The sequence below is a fragment of the Abramis brama genome (assembly GCF_963993115.1).
Source record: "Abramis brama genome assembly, chromosome: 11".
Lineage (NCBI taxonomy): Eukaryota > Metazoa > Chordata > Actinopteri > Cypriniformes > Leuciscidae > Abramis > Abramis brama.
Genome location: NC_139973.1, coordinates 27,818,935 through 27,842,304, shown reverse-complemented (window position 1 = coordinate 27,842,304; position 23,370 = coordinate 27,818,935). Strand labels below are relative to the sequence as shown.

Sequence of the window (23,370 nt, the reverse complement as noted above, 5' to 3'; positions counted from 1 at the left end):
GTGCACTACCGCCACCAACTGGAATGGAATATGGATCAAGTTATTTGCTTTTATACAAAATATAAATAAACATAAAAACCAAGCAAAACAAATAAACAAACTGGAAAATAAAACAGAATAAATAAACAAAAAACAAAACAAAAACCGCTATATTCTTTTATATAATTTACTTTCTTTCACAAATTTAATAATTCCATCATACAACTTACTATCTGTTTCCCTTAATAGACCTGATAAAGTAAGGTCATGATGTTTTACTTTCTTCAATGATTGAATAAGGTGACATCTCTCATTATTATATTTCCTACAATGGATTAATACATGCTCAACTGTTTATTTTTGGCTACAGTGTATGCATTCCCCAGTTGGGTGTTTTCCAATTTTATATAGTGTACTGTTAAGTCCAGTATGACCTATTCTCATCCGAGTTATGATACTTCCTTCTCTTCGATTCCTGCTCTCCCTCCTCCCAGCACCAACTTGTTTTTGTATATTGTATAAATGTCTACCTGTTTCATTATCATCCCAATATACCTGCCATACTGATCGTGCATATGTTCTTATGAGTACTTTAGCTTCTGCTTTAGTACTTAATGGGACCTGGAAATCTACTTGCTTTATTCTTAGAGTTTGTTTAGCCAGAATATCCACCTTCTCATTTCCTTCCACACCATGAGCAGGAACCCAAATGAAACGTGTAGAAATACCCATAACTTTCATATTATACATCTTACAGAATATCTCATTGATAATATCCATCCTAACTAATGACCTGCCAGATCGTATACTTTCAAGTGATGAGTAGCTATCTGATGCAATGACAGTATTTTTTATTTTCTTCTCCTCTATCCACTGCAGGGCCAGTAATATTGCCAACAGTTCTGTTGCATATACTGACAAATGATTGGTTACTCTTTTCTTAATAAACCAATCTCTCATTGGAATATATACTGCTGCACCTGCAAATCCTGTTTCAGGATCTTTGGATCCATCTATAAATAAAACCACTGATTCTGGATAATATTCCTTAAAATAATTCTGGACTATAAACCATGTTGGAAGTTCCAAATTATCTTTCAATTCCTGCTGTATATTAAGGTCAACATTTGGCAAAGGGAATAACCAAGAAGGAATGGAAGAAATTGAAACTGTATTACTGTACTGTAATTGGTGTAATCCTATATTTCTTGCCTTTGCATTACCTATCCATCCAAAACTAGTATAATTTGTTTCATTATGTTCCCAACATTCTGTTAATACACTTTTGACAGGATGCAACTTATTATGTCCCTGGAGATTAACCCAGTATGCCATCATTAATTTCAATCTTCTGATTCTTAAAGGCATTTCTCCCATTTCCACCTGCACTGTAAAAAATCCTCAACTAGACTGAAAGTTGAATGAACAACTTAAATTGTTATTTTAACTCAAAAATGTATGTTTAAACAACTGCACTAGATTTTCTGTTGAATTAACAAGTATAATTGTTATTTTAACTTATAAATGTAAGTTGAAACAACTGCACTAAATTTTCTGCTGGTTTTACTTCAATTATACTCTAATGCTTTATTAGAAGTAAATTTACTTTGTAAACTAAACTTAGTAAACTAAACTTAATTTATCTATATATCTTGCTGTCTGGTAGACTGCATAAAAACCTAAACTTCAATTTTATTAGTGTGTACATTAAAAACATTACACTGTAAACCCCAATGTTGTCGTTAATAAAGAAATCAAGTTATCATAACTTAACATTACTTACAATAGCAAGTTTTTGCATAAAAAATTAAACATTTGATTTTAATGTACTCATTTGGCAGCAAAAATCTTTCAGATTAAGATTTTAAGTGTTATGCACTCAAAATGTCAAGTAATTTAAATGAATCCCTATGTGTCTGTATAATATGATTGTGCCTGAAATTCTGCCTTGACAACACGCTGATTGGTCGATGCATAAGGCAGTAGTTTTTTTGTTAATCGTGAATTTGCTGATGCAGGCAGCAGGCCAGAGGCACTGACACTGCATAAAAACAGTAATTTCGGGGTTAAAACGGAGCCGGCCCGTCCATCACGTAGCCTACGGACATTTCAGGCCTCGCATCTGGAACTGAATCATACAAGACTTTAAATTCCTGACGCCTGTAAATGGAATCTTTTTTTGAACCGACTCTCTCGAGCCTCTTCTCCCCCTCCCCCGCTGACTCACTGCAGTTCTTGCGCGTGCAGAGTGCGTCTGGTATTTTCTGAGGCTGAGAAAATAACGTATGGTAAGTGTGAATTCATAAAACTATTTTAAATAACATGTTTGCCAGAACATAACGTCAACATTTGTTCAATGTTCTAACTTTTTTTTTTTTTTTACTATATTTTCTAGACCGACATTGTTTTCGAGCCGTTAATTCCCGCTCCTGCTCCATTCAAATCTTGCGCGCTGATAACGTCCGGTATTTTCTGTGAGATTTAACTTACATCAGGCGAAGGTAAGTTTGAATTCATAAAATCATTGTAAATAACATGTTTACCATAAAACAACGGCAAAATTTTTCAATGCCATATTTTATCTGAACCGTATTTTCTAGCCCACTGCCTTCAGTTAACGTTACTGCGTGCGCTGACATCGTCCAGTGTTTTCAGACGTTTAACGTTAGCCTATATCAGACGAGGGTAAGTGCAAATTCATAAAACCTTTTTAAATAGAGTATTTACCAAAACATAAGATTTGGTGTTGTTGATTTAAATTGAGTGTGTTTATGTTGTAATATAAGTCTAGCTATCTTAGCTAAGTTAACGTTAGTTAGGTAACTGCTAACTGCCCAGATAGCACACGTACGTCGGGCCGACGTTGGCCCGATGCACAAAGTTCCATCGGCACGATGTCGCTCAGAGATCGTTTGCTCATCGGCAATATGTCGCCTCGACGTCGGCCTTTGATCGCAAATGATCTCCGGCCGATGTTTGAACGATGCAAAGCTGTAAATCTTTTGGCAGCTCTGCATGGGTTTTATAGGACCTTTATTTATATAGGTCGGACCTTTCGGGCTACTCCTTACATTAGACACCATGCGCTGCTTTCATTGACGCACGCACTTACGAACACACGCATGCACGCACACGCACACACACACATACAGAGCGGAGATCGCGCTGCAACACTCACTCAGCAGCACATAAACTGTAGTCAACATTGCCCCGAGACTTAAATTGATAAAATAGCTTTGATACTGAACACATGCAACTTTCATCCCTCTTAATGGCCATATTCAAGAAAAAAAGTGGAGTAGTTTTACACTTCCATCTTACCTCGCACTCTTTCAACGTTAAACTGCTGGAATACATGCTCTGCTTCCAGTGTTGCCAACTATTTTCAAAGGAAAGTAGCTAACGCCTCCCCTAAAAGTCGCTAAATGTCGCTAGATGACGTCATACGTCAATTAGCATATTCATGACGTCATCGCGGCGTACTTGCGTTCTGCCTGCTTAATGTTTTTTCTCATTAAAATCATGCTCACATACTGTATTTTAGTATAACATAATAATATAATATAGCCGAATGTCCAATAAAGCTGTTCTAATTTACTATATTTTTTTGTCAGATGAGTAGCTATTGAATTACTATTTTTTATATGTGTAAAATTATCTGAATTGAGAGAGTTTGGGAACTGGGTGAACTAAAGCACTGTTATAGTGAGTATGCAAGTGATAAGCACAAGAAAAGAAAGGAAAATAAAATGGTCAAACTAAATTCTTTAAATATGAAACAAAGTGATAAGTCCGTGAAACAACACTGATCATTCACGTCTGTAAGCTGCCGTGCTGCTGCTCCTCTCTCAGCCATTCACTGAACAGGGTAGACGCAGACAGAGGTGTGTGACGGCAGGGAGAAAGCAAAACTCGCGCTCGCAGGACTCATGCTGGCAACATTTAAAGGTTACTGAGGTTTGTCCAAAAAGTAGCTAGATTTGTCGCTAGTCGCTTTTTTGAAAAAATGTCGCTAAGGGGGTCTGAAAAGTCGCTAAAAATAGCGACAAAGGCGCTAAGTTGGCAACACTGTCTGCTTCTGTGAACAGTAAACACCGCCTTCTATGATTTGATTGGCTATCTATTTGGATGGTCGCTGTAAGGTAGACCAGCCTAAAATGTAACTTTTAAACCTTTTTGCCATCCTAAAAACAGAGCAGAGCAAGAATTTCCAATATTGAATTTCCAGTTTGGCCATTTCTAACTATTGACATACTATTGTTATTATTGACGTATAATTATACACTGCAAAAAATGTTTTTCTTACTTAGTATTTTTGTGTTGTTTCTAAAGCTAAATTATCTGCCAGTGGGGTAAGAAAAATAATCTTGTTTTCCAATAGAATAAAGATTATTTTTCATACCCCACTGGCAAATAATTTAGATTGTTTTAAGCAAAAATTACTTAAATTACTTTCTGTTTATCTGAAAACAAAATAGAATTTCTTATGTCATTTTACTTCTCTAGTAAATGCTTCTTGATTTAAGAATTTTTAGATATTTGGACTGGAAACAACACAAAAATACTAAGTAAGAAAAGCATTTTTTTGCAGTGTAGGACTTGTCCCCCTCAATGTCTATGAACATATATACAGCCCTGGAGTTACTTGACTATCCAATATGAAAAAAGTAGGCTCTACTGACATTGAAAAATATCAATAACTGTCTCTAGTATAATGAACAGACACAATTCAAGTTAAGACATTTTAATGACACCAGAAAGAACTCGAGGAGAAAAGGGATCAAAAGGGTTCCTCAGCAACAATGTAGAGAAGGATTCTTCCTGGCAACCTGTAACAGAGTGAAAAATATTGAGAAAAAGCAGTTAGGACTAAAGCTAAGAATGGTCATTACACTGGATAATATAATTAAAAATCTAACAATCAAAGGTACATCAGCTGGCAAACCATTTAATAGTTTAATAGGTTTAATAGTTTATTTAAAGGGAATGATTGTGGTGGGTAGTTTGCTCAAACTATGGCAGCGATACAGCGAATAGTTGTTCTAAAAGACGGCGCCGTCCGCGGAGTGCTTTCAAAGGCCAGTGAAAGCATACTTTCAGTTAAGTTGTAAGTAGATGCTAACTGTTTCTCATGGGTTCGTATGGTATTTTAAACATTTACAGGGGTAAGTCTGTGATTTTATTGCCATCCGAATCCATAATGTCAGTGTTTTTTCTCACCCAACCCGCGTACATTTCTTAATTTCTTTTATAAAGAACACCTCTTTCTCACATAACGCAGTGAAGCAGCCCCTGCACGAGTGAATAATTGATTCTCGAGCCATCGATATCAGCAGATTCAGCAGCATCGCTACGGGCAGCACTGGGTAACGTCACACGTAAGAAGGAATATCTTTAGCAGCTTTCTAAGGTATGGTTCGGGGAACACGCCTATAAATGTTATACCTTTAGTTAAGTTATACCTTAAAGGGATAGTTCACTTTGAAATTAAATTTTGGTATGTTTTAGCTTACCTGAAGGGCATCCAAGATGTAGGTGTCTTTTTTTCCACAGTAGTTTTAATTTTGATATTTTTAGGTCCAACCGTTCTTGTCTGTCAGTCATTTCATGCAGGTTTATGGATCCTTTCTCAAAGAGCATGCACAAAGTCCAAATTAAAACAATTCCCCATCGTCCAAATGAAACAATTCCCCATCGTAAGTACACTTTGATGGCCTAAGACACGAAACGAGCGGTATCTATACACTAGATGTCGCCTTCGTTATTGCAGTTCATTGGAACGAAACCGTAGCCAAGGCGACATCAGTGTATATATCTATACCCGCCCGCGCCGTCAGATCAGTTGGACGCGGCTTTGTTCAAGAGGTAACAACAATATAAATACTGTTCGTTTTCTCACACAAACCGCTCGTTTCGTGTCTTAGGCCATCAAAGTGTACTTACGATGGGGAATTGTTTCATTTGGACGATGGGGAATTGTCCCTGGGTATCCTGCTACGCCTTTGAGAAAATGAAAGCCGGTAATAATCATAAATGTTTCTTGAGCGTCAAATCATCATATTAGAATGATTTCTGAAGGATCATATGAAGCTGTGATGCTGAAAATTCAGTTTTGATCACAGGAATTAATTACATTTTACAATATATTCACATAGAAAACAGTTATTTAAAATTTGTTATATTATTTCACAATATTATTGTTTTGAATGCTGTCTTGGTGAACATAAGAGACTTCTTTCAAAACATAATTTTTTTACCAACACAATTAGTGTATGTTTGACATTAGTGTATGTTTGAAGTTTTACTTACTAATCATATGGTTCATAGCGCCTTAGAGATGATGATCCGAGATGATGATCCGCCCAACTCTGCTACGGTGGAGGCCAGGGCATCAACATTGAAGGATCTAGAAACACAACAAACCATTTGTCACAGAGCCAACAATATTATTATATAATGCCAGGTTTATTACAAGTAAGAAGCTATAGCTAAGCTATATTATTATATATTATATTATATTATATTAAGCTATATTATATATAAGCTACAGCAGAAGTGAAATGCTTTTCTGAGATGAGTTTCTGAATCTATTTGACCTGCATCTGGGCATGGAGTACCTATGGCCTGAGGGAAGTAGCTTGAACTGGCAGGACAAAGGATGACTAGGGTCAGCTGCCCTCTTTGCCACTCTGTTGGAGTAAATGTGTGAGAGAGGGGGAAAGATTGCCTGCAATCTTGCTACACGTCCTAACAATACTCTCTAATCGATTTTTTGTTTTTTTGTAGACAAGGAACCAAACCAGCAGATAAAACAGAAGGTTAAAACAGACTCAATAAAACAAGAATAAAACATTCTCATCAAAGTGGGGTCAATGTTAAAATTCCTGTCTACGGTAAAAATGCATTTGCTGCTGGGCTTTGGCACAAACAGCATCAGTGTGTGATTCAAAACATAGCTTACTATCAATTATTGTGCCAAGGTACTTGTATTCTTGTATCTCAATAGGTTGGCCATCAATGATAGTGAGGGGAAGAGGGGGGCTCTGTTTCCTAAAATCAATAATTAATTCTTTAGTTTTGGATTTCCTACCTGTATTTCCTACTTCTCCGGCAGCAGCTTTCTTCAGAAATGTTGAAGTCGTGGAGCTTTCCCTCTGTTATGGGTTATTTTGTTGCTGCTGAAATCACAGAACATTTTTTTTTATCAATATTTGTTTACCATTGAGCTAGTTTCAACCAATTTCCTCACTCCATGTAAGTGACGTCACCGATTAGGCCTATACGTTTATGTTTACGTTTGTGTAAAATAAATTAGCTCACTTCCAGGTAAAACCTTTACAAAAACCTCTCATATACACATAATAGGCGATTAAAAGCCCAAACTTTCATAAACAAAAGCTCAACCGAGTTAACATTAGCTTAACTTAGCTTAACTTAACGTAGACTAACTTACCTCTTCTGAAAACGGTTGAGATGCTAACGGACTTTTTCCGAAGACACAAAACCATGTCTATAAAAGTAATTATTCAACATAAGCGTATCAATTACAAGTAAGAGAAGTGTCAAGAACAGTTGTGTGTATTATCCGTGTGATATTAGAGATTAATATCACCTGAAAGCAGTGAAAACAACAGCGAGAGAGAGGGAGATTTCCTGCTTACCAGTCGCAGTGGTCCCGCGGCGTTTCCATGGCAACTCTGCGCCGCGGCCGCTCCAGTGTTTGAAAGGGACTTGAAAGTTCACGCGCACAACGCGGCATCGGCCTCCCGTATAGTGGGCCGACCTAAAGCCGACGTAACGGAGCTGGGAAATAGAGCACTGACTGACAAGAGATCTGCCTACGCCTGGCCGACGCCTTTGCGATGTTATAGGGAGGAAGGCCGACGCTCGATGTTGGGCCAACGTCGGCCCGACGTACGTGTGCTATCTGGGTGGTATGTTACTATAACTACACACATTTCTAAGAAGTTAGAATTAATTAATTAGCTAGTGTGCTTGAGTTGTTAACGTATTCTCCTTTGACAAATTAGTAGACACTTTCTTCTCAACTGTCCTCAGAGGCTTCAGAAACAGCACTGAATGAAGCTGACTTTTGATTGATGTGAGGCAGACAAGGCCGAAAAGGTGTTTTAGCTATGTACTTAAACATATATCATATTTGTTAAAGTGCAGTGTAAATTTCACTCCTTTTGTTTGTTTTAATGTTCTAGTAAGTGTAGAAATCTACCATGTACTTAGTTTTATTATGATGTAATGTACTGTGCAAGTTATATGATTGTTTTCAGGCCAGTTGGTAAATGCTGCCATTCTTCTCAAATACTGCTGCTCTTCAAAGAACAGAGTCATCCATCAGGTAACACACACAGAAAGAGTTTTTGTTTGAATACCATTTAGTTTCCCAAGTTATCTTGTATTTTATTTAGTTAATGAAACGGCAAGAAAGCACTTTGACTTGCTTTATTTCCATTCTTGTTGCTGTCCAACTAACAAAATTGCTTTGTATTGTTACATTTTTATTATTATATCACTCTAACCTGTTATTTACAATTATGAGTCTTCACCACAATCTTTGAATTAAAAAAAAATGTTACTGTCAAATTGAATCGATATGGGTGATATAAATAGCAAGTAATAGTCTGTGGTTTGAAATGTCACGGTTTTCATTATTACTATTCAGTGTTTGGATTTTGCCTCGCGCCATTTCGATGCGCTTTTGTTCATGTTTTAAGAAATCTTGATAATAGGGTGAATTACTCACAATGTTGTCACAAATTTAAAGGGGTCATATAATGCCATTTTTGCACAAGCTAATATGAGTCTTTTTTTTCTTTCTTTTTTACCTCAGTCACTTCAATTCAACTCAGTTGCAGAGCGCCAGATATACGTAAGTTTTGACCACAATCTTTGAATTACAAAAGTAAATGTCATATTGAATCGATATGGGTGATGTACAATTAATACGTCTGTGGTTTGAATGTTTTCATTATTTCTATTCGTTGTTTGGATCTTGCGCCATGTCGTCACGCTTATGTTCATGTTTTAAGAAATCTTGATAATAGGGTGAATTAGTCACGATGTTGTCACAAATTTAAGTTGTGACAAGTTGACTAAAAGCTTGTTCACCAGCCGGATTTATTACCTCAGTCACTTCATCTCAGTTGCAGAGCACCAGATACAGGTGAGTTTTCACTGCAATCTTTGGGAATCATTAAAATTAACTATCAATTTGAATTGATATGTGTAAAATAAGTAACTTATTATATCTGTAATTTTAAATGTTACTGTTTTTATTGATATTGGAAATGGTTGTGATTGACACTGCATGTTTCAGTGATGCGTGTTTGAGTCACTTGTAATTTGAGAACACATTTCAACCATCTTCCTAAATTCATCATGTGAATCGTTTATAAACCTGTTGTCTGAAGTTTTAGGCATTTGGAAGCAAAAATATTAAAGGGTTAGTTCACCCAAAAATGAAAATTCTGTCATGCATTAATCATTTCTTGTAAAATAATTCTGTAATTAACCCTCAGAGGTCGGAGATCACGCCGGCGTGATCTGCTCGCTTTTTTCCTTATGAGTTGAATTGAGACCCCAAATACTCTTTTGACTTTGATTTTACAAAACAAGTTTCATACATCAATCGATTCTGTTAAATGTGTATTATTTTTGTGTATACTCACAATAAAAACAAAGTGTTGTGCTTTTTGCCAAATAAAGAAAAATAAACACGAAGCGAGTTCTGCCAGTAAAGTCCATTCTGAAACGCGTCCGAAAATGAGCAATAACTCAGTGAATACTCAGTCAAACAGGCATACAGACACACAGGCATGAAGCTTGAATTATCTTCTTTTAAATGAAGTAATTTATATAAAAAACAAATATTCTCATCTTGTGAAATCTGTATTAAAAGAGCGATTCCAGTCGACCTCATTAGAGCTAATTCAAATGTAATGTGACTCCGCCCACGGAGAGCGCACGCTATTCAAACGCAAATGGCTGAGGTAATCCGCGCAATCCTGTGAACGCCCCCATATCAGCTCGAGAAAACCAAAACACAAGTTTATTCAGAACATTACTTGTTTACAACGTCTCGCAGCGCTGTGAGGAATAATGAGGAATACGAGCTGAGGAATACTAGTAAGTTTTTCCTTCTCGGGTTTCTGTTTATGAATGAATGAACGGCATAGATGCGCGCTGTTTACCACAGCTGGCAAAAAACAATATTACGTGACAGTTCTCCATTATGGACGCGAGCGCTCTAAAAAAAAGCACTACACGACTTTCAAACTTTCACAGAGACCTCAAAACAGAAAGTACAAATCCTTTCTTTAAAACGAATTTCGTTTTGTATCAATTGTATCTTAATTTTAATAATTGTTTCATTAACAAATTTCCTGGATTTAAAGTAAATATCTAGCAATCACAACATAAGGTGCTTGAACTGTGTGAATGAATGATGTTTTAGCAAACTGTATTGCTATACTGAGATGAGTAAAAATCGACTGAAATATGTTGAAATAAAATGTAGGCTATTTGTATAAGCAACGTATTAAACTGCAAATTAACAATATGCCCTAATATTTCATGAAAACAACGTTACACAGTCAGGCGAAATATGAAAGACAACATCTTGTTGACTAGATTTGGGTACAGTTTTTACTGTAGAGTATACTGCCACGTCAAATAAGCTTTTGTTTAGCAATTTCTATATATAAATGACTATTTTTGTCAAAAATAAGTCATCAACTAAGATGTTAGCTGTTCCAATGTTGACTAAATTCAAACTAATGAATACATAGATAAAATGTAGGCCTATAATCATTTTTTTTTTACAAAGAAAGAGTACACTTGAAATATTGTTGAAATTGTAATTATTGTTGTAATTGTAACCTTTTTAATAAAATAGCAAAACATATTTACAAGATATAGATGTAAGCAAAATCTTAAATGGTCAATATAAGTCTTCTTCTAAATATATCTTTTGTCCTTGCATTGTGGCTCAGTCAGTTTCACACCTGAGTGAATGGCTCATCATTATGCAGAGTGGGTGGGACATTGTATTTCTCAGGTGTAAACCACTCCTCGTTCACGCCCCCCTCGCATATTGGCTTTCCAAGCAAAACCTGTTTTACATCAATTTAAATCAATGTATGGTTTTATGTGAACGATAAAGCAAGACTATTTTCACATAATTTTGAAGAAAAAATTCTAGGCGAGGACATCCATTAGTCAAAAGTCTTATTGACACATATTTACTATGTGTTTTGTGGCCTTATTTCAGAAATTTTAGTTTTTAGTTTTTTCAATATCCATGCATAAACATTATTCTCTCAAAAATGAAAACATGTACATACACGTGGCTCACATATTATTGTAGCCCTGTTTGTGCTATATAGAGTGAATTTACACCTTTGCCATTAATATGTTTATAAGCAACTGAAAAAAGCACAAATGTCAGGGCATGTCAGAACATCTCAAGGGCCCCAAAAACAGCCCAGACCCCAGAGGGTTAATCACCCTCATGTTGTTCCAACCCCGTAACCCCTCATTTCCACCAACTGCGGAACGGCTGCGGATCCGCTCCGGAACGGCGGTGGAGTCAATAGGTTTCCATTAAAGTCAATGTGTGTATTTTCACTTACTGCGGAACGGCTGCGTTCCGACTCCGGCGATCTGCAGCCCTCCGGAGCAGATACGCAAAGCTTCTATTTTTGTTGGATGCCAGAGAGCTCCGCAGCAATTCAGCACTTATATCACGCGATCATTAGGGCTGTGCTCAGAATATCGATACAACGATACATCGTCATGAACTCCTGACGATGCGCGTATCGATACAGCAGCTGCCGTATCGATACTGTTGTGCTTATGTAGCAGGCATGAAAACTCCTCACCTTTCGGCGAAATTCGCCGTTTTAAAACCTAAAAGGGTCACCTACGTGATTTGTGCAGATCCGATGAGAAAATATTTATGGGTGGGGGGGGGTCGAGGCCGAGGCCAGCATTTGCCAGCATTTATCCCCTATAAAGTTACCATAAACTTCGCAGCTTTAAAAAACAATCATCATTCCTAATGCCGAAACATGACAGCCAATACGAGTCAAGTAACGTTAGGGCAGAAATGTTTTCAAAGTCTTTTACACCGCGAGTCTGACAACTGGACACACTGCCGAACAAAGTACCGCACGTCGGAAAGCAAGCCTGAGGTAAGTTAGCTTACAATGTTAACTGTCCTGTCAGATACAGACAGCGATGTTGCCAATGTCATTATTTTAAATTTTGACATAGAAGTGGGCGAGATAATATCGCGAGCGGGCGCGGGCGCCGTGAGCGCTGAGCGAGCAGGAACAGTGCAGTGTTATTCATTGCGCGGCTCGCGAGCCTCATGTGGCTCGCCAAGCTTTAATTTGTGGCTCGCATGGCGATAAATAATACGGTGATATGATGCATTCACTAGAGATATTTCATAAAAACATTAATAACAAGTAGGGCTTTAACATAACCCGTTAAAAACTCAAAGTGTCAGCTCTATTACAAATAATTTCGATCGGATTGAAAGGGGTGGTTTATCGAGAGAACGTGAAAAAACTTGATCGATTGAAAACCGAAACTGAAAGGACGACGTATGACGCGCTGAACGAGCTGTTCTCCTGATGAATAACGTCATATAAATGAGTATCCTTTCATTCTATAATTCTCCTTTCACTCAGCATCTGTGAAGTGAAGCAGGACAACGGCTCACCAGTCCTTGTTTCAGATTATCATACAGACGACTGGTTTGGGGCATTTTTAATGCGTGATAAATAGTAGTAGTAAATAGTTTTTTTTCTCTGACACCCGATGAAACACGTAGATCAGCGGCCCATTGGTTCTTTTCTTGATTGACACTGGGCTAGCCCAATCAAATCTTTAATGTGAAGTATAGAAATATACTCTTTCAAGTATAGAAATTAGTACAAAACTAATTATGAAAGTTTCCTTTATTTTTCAGTGCATTTCTTTTACAATATATGGCTATTACTATCATGGGATTAATATTATAACTATTATTGTAGTAGTAATGTAGACAGTAGGGGTGGAGCCGAACCCGAATACGGTATTCGGAAAGGCACAAATAATGTGTTTTTTACGAATACTTATTTCGAACAAATACTTAAAAAAATATTTGTATTCGGGAACAAGAAAAACTTTATATCAAAAAGCTGCGTTTCCTCCGGCTGTAAATCCACTTGTTGATAAGAAAGGAGGAAATGACACGGAAATATTTTGGAGTAGGCTAATGTCACGTTGCCATAAGGGGTCGTTCACATAGCGCGTTTTTTGCGCGTGCAGATTTCAAATGTAGGCGCGCGACAGCGCGCTTATAATAATAGAAGCGAACGGCGCGCTCGTTTTTCCAGGCGCCTATGTTGGTTGCATAGCAACGACAGACGCGGTGCGAACTGCACTCTTCATGATGACGAGGAAGTATCAGCAAAGAATTAATTGATTTCTAGCCCTTGCATTAGCTTTAGATATATTTATGGAGATGAGAAATGAAATAAAAAGCCGTCATCATGTCATTAATATCAGTCCATCAGAAAAGCTGTTCTAGGCTTATTCTTGGCTGGATAACTCTTAGCAGGTTTAAAAAGCCCTTTTAAAATTAAATATGAATGCAGTTTTGGATTAAATAAAAGTACAGCCAAGTCAAATAAAACACGTTTTATCTCCTGTATTTGGTAACACTACAATAAGATACCATTCATTAATATTACTTAATGCGCATCTAACATCAACACATTGAGGGAACAATATATTTGTACAACATTAATTAATGTTTGTGAATGTTATTTAATAAAAACACTTGATTGGTCATGTTTGTTCAATTCAGTCATTGTGCATTAAATAATGTTAACATAAATAATGTTAACTTTTGATTTTAAAAATGTATTTTTAAATGAACCCCAAGGAGAATAATTGTGACAGTAGGCCTATATAAATATTGTTTATTGTTAGGTCATTTTATCTAATGTTATCTAACAAATTGAATCTTATTGTAAAGTGTTTTTAATACTACAGTTTCCATCTTTGTAGCCGTGATATACACTTTAATATATGTAAATTTAATCTAAATTAAGCTTTGGTACCGAAATTGGTACCGAGAACCGTGGATTTTCACTGGTATTGGTACCGAATACTGAAATTTTGGTACCGTGACAACACTAGTAGCTTTGTTAGCTCGGTAATTTAGACAATAGGCTGTTGACAGAGTAACGTTAACGTTGGTAATGGCTGTTATGTTATTTTCTTTTCAATGACGTTCCTTGTTACATGTTCATTGCTGGATTTAAGGAAAAACATCAACCAATATTGCATATCCATTATTATAATGGATATAATTAAAGAATACTTACACTATAACGTAAATTAGAAGTGTAACGCAAAAAAAATGGATTTTTACACCTATTTTGAATTTTACTCGAATACAAATACAAATACAAATACAAATACTTTTCCCCCCTCAACAAATACAAATACAGATACAAATACCGGCTGCTTTGCACACCCCTAGTAGACAGACACTGTAACTAAAAGAGTTTTGAATTTTTCTTTGTTTAATTTGCACCAGATTGATGAATTTAACATTAAAAAGCACAAAATTTTCTTATGGGGGAGCATGCCCCCGAACCCCCCTAGAGTGGCAGAGGTGTGTGTGTGGGGGGGGGGGGGTTCATCACTGTGGGGTATAGTTAAATTCTATTAATAAATGAGAATTTTGTACTTATTTATTTATTTATTTATTTATACATTTATTTATTTATTTATGTATTTATTTATTTATTTGTTTTTTTGGGGATGCGGTATATGCCGCATCCTTCCCACCTTTTTTACCCCTGACCTGTTTTCATGCCTGATGTAGCCAATTCAGGGCTCGAATTTCGGCGCGACTATTGCGCATAATTTTAATCATTCCTGCACTTTAGCATGTAGATTGTATGAGTAAATTAATCCACACAGACTATACAATCAGATCAGTCATTTTAAAACTTTCTGCGAGACGCAATTTCACAAAGAGCGTGAAGCCTTGTTTGTACTTTTGCCTGGCTCCGCAGCGCGAGTCTCCGCTGCCTGCACGCGCACCTCCCAAAAGGGATGAGGCGTTTATACTCGACGCGCTCACAAACAGCTCGCGAGTAACAAAAGTTATTTTTCGCGGATTATATCACTTTAACAAACAAAAACACGCAAAATTATGTCAAACATTTCGGTCTTGTTGAGTATCCTCTAAGCCAGTGGTTCTCAAAGTGTGGGGCGCGCCCCCCAGGGGGGGCGCGGGAGATCTGCAAAAAATAAATAAAAAAAATACAGCCGTTACGTTACTACGGCGTTCAAGTGCGTGAAAGCGGTAGTGATAGCGCTCTTCTTTTATAAATCGGCAACGAACGGCAATTACACTGAATCGTTCTTTTCTTTTATAAATCGGCAACGAACGGCAATTACACTGAATCGTTCTTCTTCAGACCGTTGGAACAAGCCCAACCTAGAAGTTGCTCGCCAAAGAAAAAAACCTCTTCAGCGGACCGAATCACAAGCTGCTATTGTGGCACTCCGCTGCTGTGCGCGCTCTGGTGAGAAGACCAACCAGAAGCTGAGCTCGTGAGGCACTCTCCAAAGCTGCTATATATTAACTTTTAATTATAAATTAAAAGTTAAAGTTCTGGTTTATTATTCTCTCTTACTGTTGATTCAGTGACATGACAAATTAAAACTATTCCTGTTTTTCATTGCACGTTTTTATTTTATTTTGTAATTTTTTATTTTTTATTTTTCAAGGAGAAATACAGAAAGCAGGCCTTCAATAATTTCCTAAATCACTTGTAAGTTTATCATTGCACATATTTCATTGTAAAAAAACTTTCCGCTTATATATATATATATATATATATATATGTATATATATATATATTATTTAATTTTTTTGGGAGGGGGGGCCCAGATTTTTTTAAAGGTTTAAAGGGGGGCGCGACCAAAAAAGTTTGAGAACCACTGCTCTAAGCACAGTCGGTTATGTCTTCAGCATAAAACGCATGATGGGACAGTATAATGAAATCAGGATCCGTGCACTAGGTCTTAAAGCGACAGAAGCCATAATGTGTCTGTCATTAATATTGTTGTCAAAACAACAAAAGATAGTTGTAATTTGAAGAATTTGGATTAATAGCCTATGTATTTAATTTAGTCTGGACTAAAATACTACCCAGTGTTATTTTGCATTTGATTACTTTATTCAGTTTCTAGTAGCCTATTTCTGAATACTAGTGCTAGACCTATTCAAAAAGTTTTCTCTTTATTGGTAGGCTATCTTTATTCTATTGTATTTATTTGTGCTACTAAAGGAAGAGCCAATTTAAGTTTTTTATTTCATTTAACTCTTCATTTTTTATGACAAAAACTAAATAGTTTTTCAGTGATCACAACTGTTATAACACTGGTTATACAATAAACATATATTACTGTCACTAAACTCTGAAATTCCAAATTGATCCATATCGTGATACGTATCGTATCTTGGCTTTAGTATCGTGATGCGTATCGTATCTTGGCTTTAGTATCGTGATGCGTATCGTATCGTGACATTGTTGGTGATACACAGCCCTAGCGATCATACGTGAATTTGCGAGATCTCGTGGGTCCTTGTGACCTCAGCTGTCAGTCATGGCCGCAGCCGTTCTGCAACAAATCGGACCTGGTGGGTATTGATGTATGACGGAGCACAGAGCCTACACGCAGCGGAGCCGATCCGCAGCCGTTCCGCAGTTGGTGAAAATCCGGGGTAAGACTTCTGTGAATCTGTGAGCTGTCTCACTCCTCCATAGGCTTCTAGGCAATTTCATTCTGCTGGTCCAGAAAAAGTTAGTACAAACATTGTTAAAATAGTCCAAGTGACTACAGTGGCTCAACCTTAAAGGAGAACTCCAGGCAATTTTTAAGTTAATCATGATCGTTATACCTTTGTGAGTACTGTCTATAGAAAAAAAAAAACGAACCGGATTGGTGCTTTCAACACGGAGCTGCTATAGCTAATGCCCAGAGCTCCCACTCAGCTAAAACGGCAGTTATGGGGGCATATACATAAAGAGTGTCTTTGTGCCTCTTAACAGACACAAAATGCAATTAAAATGTCTGTCCAACATGAACAGAGCCCTTACATGACAACAAGATGCGTTTGGCAACTTAGCCATTGTTTAAATTCACCTAAATAGTAGGGATGTCCCGATCAGGTTTTTTTGCCCTCGAGTCCGAGTCCGAGTCATTTGATTTTGAGTATCTGCCGATACCGAGTCCCGATCCGATACTTAATACATAAAAAAAGAATAAAGAAGAGCGAAAAAACAGATCCAGGATGTTCCTTATTTTTTATTTAATTCACCTTATTTTAACATTCAACAACTCTGTTAACAAACAGAGCACTTCTGTGAGGTAGCTTGAACAATCAAGTAATACATAAATTCTTCACTTTTGGACTTTAGTGCAACAGTAAATATAAAAAAAGTCTAATATATAAACAAATAGCACCTCAACTTAAAATACCCGGCAGGCATGTAAACAAATAAAAAATAAAAGTGCTACAGTGTTTGCAAAGCCAGTAATGTGCTTTTAGGAACTGCACTCCTAACTCTTACGCCGGTTTCACACTGCACTGTTAGCAGAGCGTGCAGTGCGTATTTTTTTCGCGCCCATGTTAACAGATTAAACCAGGCTTTAGAGCATTCACACCGCGCGCAGAGGTGGCGCGGCAGTGCGTAGCAGAGCAGAAGTGCCGCGATCGTTTCGGCGCCGAGTCTATTTTTGCTGCGCCGCTTTTGCTGAATTAAAGTGACAATACATTGATCATGGCCATAATACACCGCAGTTTTATCCAAAAAGTGCATTGATGATATCTATTGTGTTTTAAACAGTCAATGAAATGACCAACAGCAATTTAAAAAGAAAACAAATGTCCAAAAACAAACTTGTTGCCAGAACAATAAAAACAAAGATGAACCAAAAGTTATATGAAATTATTAATAAAATAAGCTTCTTGACAAGTCTTTTTTCTTAAATGTATTTGAAAACGAAAAAAAGCAATGCCAACTTATCCATTATAGAGTACTCTGTCTGTAGCCTACACAACCCGCGGTTCAGCCGCGCGTGACAAACGCTGCCAGTGTGAAAGCAAAACGCGCGTGTCCTGCTCCTGCTCACCATACGCACTGCTCCTGCGCTGCTTACGCTCTGCTAACGCGTGCAGTGTGAAACCGGCGTAACTCTGTGCCACCGCATAACTATAGATGTGTTAAAAAATAATGAGAATATATATACATATATATCCGAGTCCTGATCGGGAGGTAACGTCCGATTCCGATCGAGTCTGAAAACACGTGATCGGGCCCGATTTCCGATCACGTGATCGGATCGGGACATCCCTACTAAATAGTGTTTTAGACAGCTAGCTGTAGTCTCGCGCTGAAGTCCCGTGGGAACTCGGTTGTAGCCGGAAAAAGGTAAATAGCAGTGTGCAGGTGGGAGGAGCGTAGTGTGTGAAGAGTGATGATCGGAGTTGTTCACAAGTGAAGAAGAAATGGTTCGCGCTTGTGCCGTTCCGAACTTCAGCGCGAGACTAGAGCTAGCTAGTTATGCCCCCATAACTGCCATTTTAGCTGAGTGGGAGCTCTGGGCATTAGCTATAGCAGCTCCGTGTTGAAAGCACCAATCCGTTTTTTTATTTATTTTTATATATATATATATATATATATAGACAGTACTCACAAAGGTATAACGATCAAGATTAACTTAAAAATTGCCCAGAGTTCTCCTTTAAGTTTATCAAGTGATGAGAATACTTTTTGTGCGCAAAAAAACAAACAAAAATAACAACTTTATTCAACTCTTCATTTTCTTCCATGTGGGCCTCTGACGTGAGTTTACGAGAGCGCAATGACGCATGCGCGAGAACTGAAGAGGGTCTCAATGTAGTGTTTAAAATGGTTCTAAAGTGTGCATTTCCTGGATGTCCGAATCGTGAGAAACCAAGAAGAAAACGTAAAAGTGCCTTACCAGTGCCGCAAAATGAATGGCTTACCTTTCACACTTTCCCATAAAATGATCGCGAACGTCATCTTCTCAGTTCTCGCACATGCGTTGTGGCGCTCTCGTGAACTCATTTTGAGGCCCACACAGAAGAAAAAGAATAGTTGAAAAAAGTCTTTTTTTTTTACGAAAAAGTATTCTCGTTGCTTGATAAACTTAAGGTTGAGCCACTGTAGTCACTTGGACTATTGTAACAATGTTTTTACTAATTTTTCTGGGCTGGCAGATATCGATTACCCAGCAGTCTATGAAGGAGTGAGCCAGCTCTCAGATTTCATCAAAAATATCTTAATTTGTGTTCCGAAGATGAACGAAAGTCTTACAGGGTTGGAACAACACCTTTAATGCTTTTCATAGTTTCTTTTTGAAAGGAATGTTGTGAACAAGATGTTTCATTTGTTGGTATGTTGTGGGAGTGGCATTTTAGAGTGTTTAGTTTAATTGATGAATTTGTTGAAGCTTGAGAGCATAAATAATTGGTAACTTAGTTGATATTAAAATGGCATTTAAGCCAATTCATAGGTCTTTAATGTGTTAAACAATGTTTAAATGGTATCTTTTGTAACAAAGGATGTTTCTATATTGAATGCTGTTGGTTGATCTTGTTTAATATAACAGATTAATCCACAAGACATGCATTGAGACAGGTGTAAAACACCTTTCCATGAGGTTGTTTTCTGCAATTTCATTGCAGTTTATTGCAAAAAAAAATTGTATTGTATATAACACCTGATGTACTTGTTACATCATAAGAAGAATGGCATTTACGCTAATGTTAGTCTTTTTGTTTATTCCAAGGTTTACTAAAGTCAGCCGGATCCGGGCCGTATCCAGATCAGGTGGTGGACCTGCGCCTGGACTCATCCACGACACATCCCTGAAGTGCCAGCCTCATCAGCCCTGTGAAGGCCTCATCAACACGACAGCCATCAGCACTGATCCTCAACAAACTTGTCTACATACCGGCGTGATGACTCCGACTTCCAACCAGATGAAACTGGATAATATTCTGAATGTTCTGATCCAATCTGACTTCTGACCTGTAACGCTGCCTGGATCATAATCATACACTGTTCGCTCGTTAGCCAGAGGAGAACTGGCCCCCGACTGAGCCTGGGTTCTGTCACCTGATGGAGTTTTGGTTCCTTGCCACTGTTGCCTTGGCTTTTGGCTTGCTTAGTTGGGGACATTTAATATTCAACAATATTATTGATCTGCCTTACTTAAGGTGAAAGATGACGCAATTTTCTCCTAGAAACAAACTTTGTTGTATTATTTTCATGTTATCACTGTGCTGCTTTGATACAATCTGTATTGTAAAAAGTGCTATATAAATAAAGGTGACTTAACTAATTAACTTATTGTAAATTGTATCAGTGATCGTTAATTTTACATATTTTTTTAAATCAAATGTATTTTACAAATTAATGTTCTAGTAGTAATTCATTATTTGGTACTGCTGCAGTTTTCAAAACACCACTTTAGTTGGCTGAACTTATTGGGTGTAGTTTAGAAAACTAATCTTTAGTTTGCTGAACTTATTGGGTGTAGTTTAGAAAACTTAACTTTAGTTGACTGAACTTATTGGATGTAGTTTAGAAAACTTAACTTTAGTTGACTGAACTTATTGGATGTAGTTTAGAAAACTTAACTTTAGTTGGCTGAACTTAAATTCAAAGTTTACTTAACTAAATTAAATCAGTTCATTGTACTTTATAACTTGTCAGGTAAACTTTTCCAAATTTGTCAGGTACACTTTTATAAATAAGTTAGTAAAACTCAAAAAAATCCATGCAAAAAGATAAGTTAAGTCAACAAAATATTTTTTTACAGTGTGCATCGATGATACCGGAGATGTTTTAAATGATCCACTGCAGATTCTCAGAGCCTGAGCTTGCAAAACATCTAATCTCTTGAGGTTTGATTCTGCTGCTGACATGTAAGCTATACTTCCATAATCAAAAACAGATCTCATGAGTGCCCAGTATATATTTTGCAGAGATGATCTACTTGCTCCCCATTCCCGTCCTGATAAACAACGAAGTATGTTGATGACCTTTTTACTTTTGTCGTTCATTTTATCCAGATGAACTTTCCATGTCAGTTTTACATCAAACCAAACCCCAAGAAACCCAACAGCTTGAGAGGCCCATAAAGTTTTAAAGAAAGGGGTAATATTTTATGCCGCCTTGAGAAGCAAATGACTTGTGTTTTTGTTACAGATAATTTAAATCCCCATTTATTTGTCCATTTTTCCACCTCTACTATTGCAGCTTGTATTTTTTTATTCACATGATATATTTCGGCCTCTAATCCACAAAGCCCCGTCATCTGCATACAAAGATTTTCCTACATTATGTTCAACCTGAGTGAAAATGTCATTAATCATAATGTTGAATAATATCGGACTACACACACTACCTTGTGGAGTTCCATTCTCTGCTGAATATACTTTGGAATATTCTTTACCTACCCTTACTTATATTTTCCTGTCAAATAAAAAGTCCATAATCCAATGATATGTTCTACCACCAATTCCTAATGATTTTAGCTTTATCAATAATCCTTCTTTCCAGAGCATATCATATGCTTTTTCCACATTAAAGAAGACAGCTATAACTACTTCTTTATTGGTCTGTGCTTTCCTAATGTCTGACTCTAGACATAACACAGAGTCCATTGTGTTACGACCCTTACGAAACCCACTCTGATATGGAAATAAAAGAGCTTTACTTTCTAGGAAATACGTTATTCTCTCTGTGATCATTCGTTCCATGATTTTACATAAATGGGAGGTCAAGGCAATGGGTCTGTAACTAGAAGGATCTGATGGGTCTTTCCCTGGTTTAAGAACTGGTACTATTATTGCTTGTTTCCATACCAAAGGGAGTTGTCCAGTATCCCAAATTTAATACTATTTCCAGTGTTCTCTTACGAGAGGTTCTCTCGTATTGCGTAAGTTAGCTTACGCTACGGAAAGTTGTCTTTTCTCGAGATCTGAAGCAAAAAAATAATCCTTAATTTTGTATTTATTGTCAACGCAGTACGGCAGCCGGTGTGGTGAAGTATCCGGCCACTCTATAGTGATGGGTCCGGGCTGAGGACCCAAGCAATCCGATTGGTTCAAAGCACGTTTTATGGGTAATCGCTTTAGTGCCTGGTTACAAATCATACAAAATCACTTTATTATAGAAGACGTTTGTACTACGTTATAACGAGTCATTAATGTATTTAATGTATTTTAAATTATACGTTTCATATACTAGTATTTAACCGAAACTATAGATTGTGAAATTAAACATTTCTTGTTGGTAGTGTGTTTTTTAGTTAACTTAGATAATAGCATAGCATACAGCTAACGTTATCCGATGATCGTGCTATGAGCTTATACTGCACTGATACTGCCTTACCATATTCACAGCAATTCGTAATGCAATTATAATTATGTCATTATTTTTAGGGGCCAAGCACCGAAGGTGCGGAGGCACCTATTGTATCTGTTCCCGTTCTTATTATTATTAGGGGCCAAGCACCGAAGGTGCGGAGGCACCTATTGTATCTGTTCCCGTTCTTATTAGGGGCCAAGCACCGAAGGTGCGGAGGCACCTATTGTATCTGTTCCGTTTCTTATTATTATTAGGGGCCAAGCACCGAAGGTGCGGAGGCACCTATTGTATCTGTTCCGTTTCTTATTATTATTATTATTAGGGGCCAAGCACCGAAGGTGCGGAGGCACCTATTGTATCTGTTCCGTTTCTTATTATTAGGGGCCAAGCACCGAAGGTGCGTAGGCACCTATTGTATCTGTTCCCGTTCTTATTATTATTATTCTTCCTTCTTCCAACTGGGAGTCTATGGCAGCCCATAGAACCGAATGCGGGAAAGTTGTTTTGGTTTGACATTCTGATAGAGGACAGTCCCAACATTAAATACACCAATTTTGGTGTGTCTAAGTCATTCCCTCTAGCGCCACCACCTGTCCAAAGTTTCACTTTTATTTTGCTAATAACTTTTGAACCGTAAGGCCAATCAACACAATTATTTTTCTCTCTGATTCCTGAGCTCATGCCAATTCGATTGCACCCTATGACATCATTTCTGTCATAACAATATGGCCGCCATTTTGAATTTATCTAAAAAGCTACTTTTTCGAACTCGTCCTAGACGGTTTGTCCGATTTGCACGAAAATTGAACCAGATCATCTACAGACCATGCTGACAAAAAGTTATGGAATTCAAGTTGATTCGCTTAACAGTTTTCGATAAACCCACGAATAC

At 37.3% G+C, this 23,370-nt stretch overlaps 2 long non-coding RNA genes across 4 annotated transcripts; one reads left to right on the top strand and one right to left on the bottom strand.

Moving 5' to 3' along the window:
* The first annotated feature begins 1,780 nt into the window (after positions 1-1,780).
* On the top strand, positions 1,781-20,409 carry LOC311092570. The gene is made up of 7 exons (XR_014608267.1): positions 1,781-2,267; positions 2,375-2,480; positions 2,580-2,664; positions 8,038-8,103; positions 8,265-8,332; positions 8,825-8,863; positions 19,891-20,409. It is a non-coding gene; the product is annotated as an uncharacterized lncRNA (long non-coding RNA).
* Positions 5,707-7,915, bottom strand: LOC311092884. 3 transcript variants are annotated; one of them, XR_014608324.1, is made up of 4 exons: positions 7,433-7,915; positions 7,070-7,157; positions 6,576-6,668; positions 5,707-6,385 (listed from the first exon to the last, which is right to left on the bottom strand). It is a non-coding gene; the product is annotated as an uncharacterized lncRNA (long non-coding RNA). The 3 variants fall into 3 exon arrangements; XR_014608325.1 differs by having other exon boundaries at positions 6,597-6,668; XR_014608326.1 differs by lacking the exon at positions 6,576-6,668.
* Positions 20,410-23,370: the final 2,961 nt, after the last annotated feature.